General features: G+C 32.9%; 2 long non-coding RNA genes across 2 annotated transcripts; both read right to left on the bottom strand.

Annotated features, from left to right (window-relative positions):
- Nucleotides 1-2,030: 2,030 nt before the first annotated feature.
- LOC130239862 (uncharacterized) lies at nucleotides 2,031-3,032 on the bottom strand. The gene is made up of 3 exons (XR_008838714.1): nucleotides 2,912-3,032; nucleotides 2,744-2,838; nucleotides 2,031-2,348 (listed from the first exon to the last, which is right to left on the bottom strand). It is a non-coding gene; the product is annotated as an uncharacterized LOC130239862 (long non-coding RNA).
- A 2,386-nt stretch (nucleotides 3,033-5,418) lies between these two features.
- Nucleotides 5,419-6,420, bottom strand: LOC130239861 (uncharacterized). Its single transcript, XR_008838713.1, has 3 exons — nucleotides 6,300-6,420; nucleotides 6,132-6,226; nucleotides 5,419-5,736 (listed from the first exon to the last, which is right to left on the bottom strand). It is a non-coding gene; the product is annotated as an uncharacterized LOC130239861 (long non-coding RNA).
- Between the last annotated feature and the right edge of the window lie 1,090 nt (nucleotides 6,421-7,510).

Raw genomic sequence — 7,510 nt, 5'->3', positions numbered from 1 at the left:
CATCCTCCGATGCAGCGATGGACATCTGACCCCCGGTGTCATCAGGTGAGAGCGACCATCCAAGGACGGAGCGCTTCTCTTCACCTGAAGCTTGGATGGAGCGCGTGGAGGAGCGAGAGGTCCGCGGCCCGGGGGCGGCGGATTTACTCTCACTGAAACCCTCAGATCTGCCCGAGTGCCAACCGCAGTGCGGGGGACAACTGGGGTGGGTGGCTCTTTTGCAAGAGCGAGCCGCGATCTTAACTGCGCAACAGACATGACATCAGTGATGGCATGCACTGCCCGCGAGCACCGCATTAACATGCTGGACCCCCAGACATGAAACGCTGTGCTCGTGCCCATCATCCGGGGATAGGAAACCACCGCATCCAGAAACGCACGGTCGGAGTGACGTCTTGAAAAAGACGCGCTGCACGACCGTGTTGCTCTTTTAGGAAAGCTTTTTTCCTAAATACAAACCGCTCTTGGAGGACCGGACCCAAAGGACGCCAGTCAAGGGAGAAATACCCAGCTCGACCATCTGCCACTGAGTATACGCGCTCTGGACCGGGAGAAGCTGCTTCTCGATCTCTCTCTGTAGACACAGGTTGGAGATACCCTCAAAGACTCTCTCAGAAGCTTCGTGAAAGGCTCTGAAAGCGAAAGGATGTCGAGCATGGCACTGGCTGCATCTTTATAGCATGACTGATTGTCATTGACGCCAGCTGTGCACGCTGACGCTGCCAACTCATTGGCATTTCATTGGCCCGTTTTTATACTCTTTCAGATGATTGGATTCTGACGAAATCCCCATAGTGGAAGTTTCCACATAGCATTGGAGTTCCCCATCCGAAGGGGAACAGCTTATTTCAGCTTTCTAAGGCCAAAAACAGCAAGTGATAAAAAGTGCTCAAAACAGTGAAAATGAACAATGTTTTTGTTTTTAACAACATAATATGCATTATTAAACATGTTTTAACAAGTTGCAAGTGAATACTGAGTGAAATGAGAGAGTTTGCAGGACTGCCTATTTCTGCATGCAGGAATCAGCTCCTTTCAGCTTTCTAAGGCCAGAAACAGCAAGTGATAAAAACTGCTCAAAACAGTGAAAATGAACAATGTTTTTGTTTTTAAAAACATACTATGCAGTATTAAACTTCTTTTTAACAAGTTGCAAGTGAATACTGCGTGAAATGAGAGAGTTTGCAAAATGACAAATTCTGCATGCAGGAATCAGCTTATTTCAGCTTTCTAAGGCCAAAAACAGCAAGTTATTAAAACTGCTCAAAACAGTGAAAATGAACAATGTTTTTGTTTTTAACAACATAATATGCAGTATTAAACATGTTTTAACAAGTTGCAAGTGAATACTGAGTGAAATGATAGAGTTTGCAGAACAGCCTTCAGCATTGCAGGAATCAGCTTATTTCAGCTTTCTAAGGCCAAAAACAGCAAGTGATAAAAACTGCTCAAAACAGTGAAAATGAACAATGTTTTTGTTTTTAACAACATAATATGCAGTATTAAACATGTTTTAACAAGTTGCAAGTGAATACTGTACTGTAAAAAATCTTATATGCTATTTACAAAAAAAAATAGTGGTAACACTATTGCACATATTATTTTTAAGTAAATTTCAAAAGACTTGATTTTTTTAGCAAAAACCACTTGAATGAATCATGTGAAAATTACTGAATGTTTTGAGTGATAAATGAAGATTTTAATATTATTAGTGGAATGTGCTTTTATAATTTAATCTAATCCACCACCATTCACTCATATTTATTTTTTTAAACAAAAACCACTTGAAAGAATCATGTGAAAATTACTAGTTTTTTTAAGTGATAGATGATGATTTTAATATTATTAGTGGAATGTGCTTTTATAATATATGCAAATAAATCACCATTTACTCAAATTTATTACTGAAAATTACTCATTCATAAAATGTAAAATATTTAATGTATAATGAAATACATACACAATACATTTAGGCCAAATATCATTTTATTACATGATACACTGATAACAAAATGGTACAATATGTTAAACAAATCTATATAAAATGTACAGCAATGTTAATCTCTGATAAAAATTCCTTTATCCATGTCATGGAAAAAACTGACCTGTCAACTTTCCTTTGTAGGAATAGTCACATTTTAGACAATATTTGACAGAATTTGTGTATTGCAAACTTAATATACATTTCTTTGTAAGTGATTTTAATTTGTGGAATATTTGTATAAATCCAGTTCAGCGATTCTAGATTTTCCAGGCTAGCCATGACTCACTTATCCTCCAAGACAATGCAGAAGTCCTCATGGTTGGTCATCCCTCTGACAGACAGCAATTCTCTGTGCATTCCCACACTGTAAAATAAACATTTACGTTTATTATATTGAAATTATGTTTAAGGTTTCAAATTATGTTAAACATTTCAAATGTTTAAGGTTTACTAAAACACATTAAGGAAATATATTAGGAAATAAACCATTTCTCTTATCTCTGTGAACAGTAATTTTTCATAATGTTTGAGTAAATGTTGCTGACTGACACAAATACACAAGTATTTTGACTTATAATGGACAGGGTGTTTAAATGTATACTAGTGTACAGACATTTATAAAAACATACCATGTTTATACAAGGAATAGTGCATTCAACAGTGTAATGCCTGAGCTATATATTTTTTTGTAAGCATGCAAAAATATAAAATGCAGTTTTCGGAAGATCATAAATATCTGAAACAGTTTGAGACACTTACATTGCACTCCTGGATGAGCTCTTCCTCTTATTCATACAGATAGACCAGCAACAGAGGACGACATCTCTCGATTCATCCCTGATTTAATGTGAGGTCTGATGCAAAAAAGTGTAGAAATTAGTAGTAATAATAATAATAATAATACACAAGTAACATTATTAAAAATACCTGATGTATGGCACCCATTCTCTTTATCAAAATCTGCCTCAAACTGCTCCTCTTTAGTGGGAAAATACTGCGAAAGTTTTCTTCATTAAACTGAAAAATGAAGCAAACAAATATTAGTATTTATGTACAGTATTATATATAAACAGTTCATTACATTACAACATCAATGCTGTAAAAGGAACCTTATGAAATGGAAAAGCACTAGCTGTACATAAACCTCATTGAATAGCTAGCTAACTTAGCTTAGCTTAGATTTACCACTTAACAAGCTCACTGTTGTTCGTCTGCTTAACTGTTGCCTAATCGTTGCTGTTAAATATTACGATGCAAATAATTTGTTCAACTTCATTATATAATTCAGAATGAACATTGAAGCAAATCAATTTCAAATAGGAATGGGTGGTTAAAATACCTGTGTATCCCTATATACATCATATGGCAAAAACTGAGCCTCTGAACAAGTTTGAACAGCATGTGTCTTTCCTGAAAGAGCTTAGGCTATTTAAGACAATAAAATGATAAACTGTTAATGCTTACCTCTTAACATGCTCGCTGTTGATCTGCTCCTTCAAAATGTCGTCTGATCACTGCCGTTGTTGAGATTCAAATGCAAACATCTCAATCAAATCCACATAATTGAGTGAATTTTCTTAAAATAAACGTGAAGCCATCTTTCCTCACTTTTATTAGCTTAACTGGTTTCTCAAATGAAGCTTAATAATTGCACTAGTTTGCTTAAAAAAATAAGTAAAATTAAAAACTTAGTTATATTAGCGAAATCATCTTAATATTTTATAATAAGTCCAGAATATCAATTTTTTAAAGAAAATATGCTCATTATTTTTAATGACCACATTAATTTTTTTAATGAAAATTACAAGCCTCAAGAGTGAAATGATAGAGTTTGCAGAACAGCCTATTTCTGCATTGCAGGAATCAGCTTATTTCAGCTTTCTAAGGCCAAAAACAGCAAGTGATAAAAACTGCTCAAAACAGTGAAAATGAACAATGTTTTTGTTTTTAACAACATACTATGCAGTATTAAACTTGTTTTAACAAGTTGCAAGTGAATACTGAGTGAAATGAGAGAGTTTGCAGAACAGCCTATTTCTGCATTGCAGGAATCAGCTTATTTCAGCTTTCTAAGGCCAAAAACAGCAAGTGATAAAAACTGCTCAAAACAGTAAAAATGAACAATGTTTTTGTTTTTAACAACATACTATGCAGTATTAAACTTGTTTTAACAAGTTGCAAGTGAATACTGAGTGAAATAAGAGAGTTTGCAAAATGACAAATTCTGCATTGCAGGAATCAGCTTATTTCAGCTTTCTAAGGCCAAAAACAGCAAGTGATAAAAACTGCTCAAAACAGTGAAAATGAACAATGTTTTTGTTTTTAACAACATAATATGCAGTATTAAACATGTTTTAACAAGTTGCAAGTGAATACTGAGTGAAAAGAGAAAGTTTGCAGAACAGCCTATTTCTGCATTGCAGGAATCAGCTTATTTCAGCTTTCTAAGGCCAAAAACAGCAAGTGATAAAAACTGCTCAAAACAGTGAAAATGAACAATGTTTTTGTTTTTAACAACATAATATGCAGTATTAAACTTGTTTTAACAAGTTGCAAGTGAATACTGAGTGAAATGAGAGAGTTTGCAGAACAGCCTATTTCTGCATTGCAGGAATCAGCTTATTTCAGCTTTCCAAGGCCAAAAACAGCAAGTGATAAAAACTGCTCAAAACAGTGAAAATGAACAATGTTTTTGTTTTTAAAAACATACTATGCAGTATTAAACTTGTTTTAACAAGTTGCAAGTGAATACTGCGTGAAATAAGAGAGTTTGCAAAATGACAAATTCTGCATTGCAGGAATCAGCTTATTTCAGCTTTCTAAGGCCAAAAACAGCAAGTGATAAAAACTGCTCAAAACAGTGAAAATGAACAATGTTTTTGTTTTTAACAACATAATATGCAGTATTAAACATGTTTTAACAAGTTGCAAGTGAATACTGTACTGTAAAAAATCTTATATGCTATTTACAAAAAAAAATAGTGGTAACACTATTGCACATATTATTTTTAAGTAAATTTCAAAAGACTTGATTTTTTTAGCAAAAACCACTTGAATGAATCATGTGAAAATTACTGAATGTTTTGAGTGATAAATGAAGATTTTAATATTATTAGTGGAATGTGCTTTTATAATTTAATCTAATCCACCACCATTCACTCATATTTATTTTTTTAAACAAAAACCACTTGAAAGAATCATGTGAAAATTACTAGTTTTTTTAAGTGATAGATGATGATTTTAATATTATTAGTGGAATGTGCTTTTATAATATATGCAAATAAATCACCATTTACTCAAATTTATTACTGAAAATTACTCATTCATAAAATGTAAAATATTTAATGTATAATGAAATACATACACAATACATTTAGGCCAAATATCATTTTATTACATGATACACTGATAACAAAATGGTACAATATGTTAAACAAATCTATATAAAATGTACAGCAATGTTAATCTCTGATAAAAATTCCTTTATCCATGTCATGGAAAAAACTGACCTGTCAACTTTCCTTTGTAGGAATAGTCACATTTTAGACAATATTTGACAGAATTTGTGTATTGCAAACTTAATATACATTTCTTTGTAAGTGATTTTAATTTGTGGAATATTTGTATAAATCCAGTTCAGCGATTCTAGATTTTCCAGGCTAGCCATGACTCACTTATCCTCCAAGACAATGCAGAAGTCCTCATGGTTGGTCATCCCTCTGACAGACAGCAATTCTCTGTGCATTCCCACACTGTAAAATAAACATTTACGTTTATTATATTGAAATTATGTTTAAGGTTTCAAATTATGTTAAACATTTCAAATGTTTAAGGTTTACTAAAACACATTAAGGAAATATATTAGGAAATAAACCATTTCTCTTATCTCTGTGAACAGTAATTTTTCATAATGTTTGAGTAAATGTTGCTGACTGACACAAATACACAAGTATTTTGACTTATAATGGACAGGGTGTTTAAATGTATACTAGTGTACAGACATTTATAAAAACATACCATGTTTATACAAGGAATAGTGCATTCAACAGTGTAATGCCTGAGCTATATATTTTTTTGTAAGCATGCAAAAATATAAAATGCAGTTTTCGGAAGATCATAAATATCTGAAACAGTTTGAGACACTTACATTGCACTCCTGGATGAGCTCTTCCTCTTATTCATACAGATAGACCAGCAACAGAGGACGACATCTCTCGATTCATCCCTGATTTAATGTGAGGTCTGATGCAAAAAAGTGTAGAAATTAGTAGTAATAATAATAATAATAATACACAAGTAACATTATTAAAAATACCTGATGTATGGCACCCATTCTCTTTATCAAAATCTGCCTCAAACTGCTCCTCTTTAGTGGGAAAATACTGCGAAAGTTTTCTTCATTAAACTGAAAAATGAAGCAAACAAATATTAGTATTTATGTACAGTATTATATATAAACAGTTCATTACATTACAACATCAATGCTGTAAAAGGAACCTTATGAAATGGAAAAGCACTAGCTGTACATAAACCTCATTGAATAGCTAGCTAACTTAGCTTAGCTTAGATTTACCACTTAACAAGCTCACTGTTGTTCGTCTGCTTAACTGTTGCCTAATCGTTGCTGTTAAATATTACGATGCAAATAATTTGTTCAACTTCATTATATAATTCAGAATGAACATTGAAGCAAATCAATTTCAAATAGGAATGGGTGGTTAAAATACCTGTGTATCCCTATATACATCATATGGCAAAAACTGAGCCTCTGAACAAGTTTGAACAGCATGTGTCTTTCCTGAAAGAGCTTAGGCTATTTAAGACAATAAAATGATAAACTGTTAATGCTTACCTCTTAACATGCTCGCTGTTGATCTGCTCCTTCAAAATGTCGTCTGATCACTGCCGTTGTTGAGATTCAAATGCAAACATCTCAATCAAATCCACATAATTGAGTGAATTTTCTTAAAATAAACGTGAAGCCATCTTTCCTCACTTTTATTAGCTTAACTGGTTTCTCAAATGAAGCTTAATAATTGCACTAGTTTGCTTAAAAAAATAAGTAAAATTAAAAACTTAGTTATATTAGCGAAATCATCTTAATATTTTATAATAAGTCCAGAATATCAATTTTTTAAAGAAAATATGCTCATTATTTTTAATGACCACATTAATTTTTTTAATGAAAATTACAAGCCTCAAGAGTGAAATGATAGAGTTTGCAGAACAGCCTATTTCTGCATTGCAGGAATCAGCTTATTTCAGCTTTCAAAGGCCAAAAACAGCAAGTGATAAAAACTGCTCAAAACAGTGAAAATGAACAATGTTTTTGTTTTTAACAACATACTATGCAGTATTAAACTTGTTTTAACAAGTTGCAAGTGAATACTGAGTGAAATGAGAGAGTTTGCAGAACAGCCTATTTCTGCATTGCAGGAATCAGCTTATTTCAGCTTTCTAAGGCCAAAAACAGCAAGTGATAAAAACTGCTCAAAACAGTGAAAATGAACAATGTTTTTGTTTTTA

This window comes from Danio aesculapii, chromosome 13 (assembly GCF_903798145.1).
Source record: "Danio aesculapii chromosome 13, fDanAes4.1, whole genome shotgun sequence".
Classification (NCBI taxonomy): Eukaryota; Metazoa; Chordata; class Actinopteri; order Cypriniformes; family Danionidae; genus Danio; species Danio aesculapii.
Note: the sequence above shows the minus strand (reverse complement) of the source record. Positions and strands in the feature narration are given on the sequence as shown.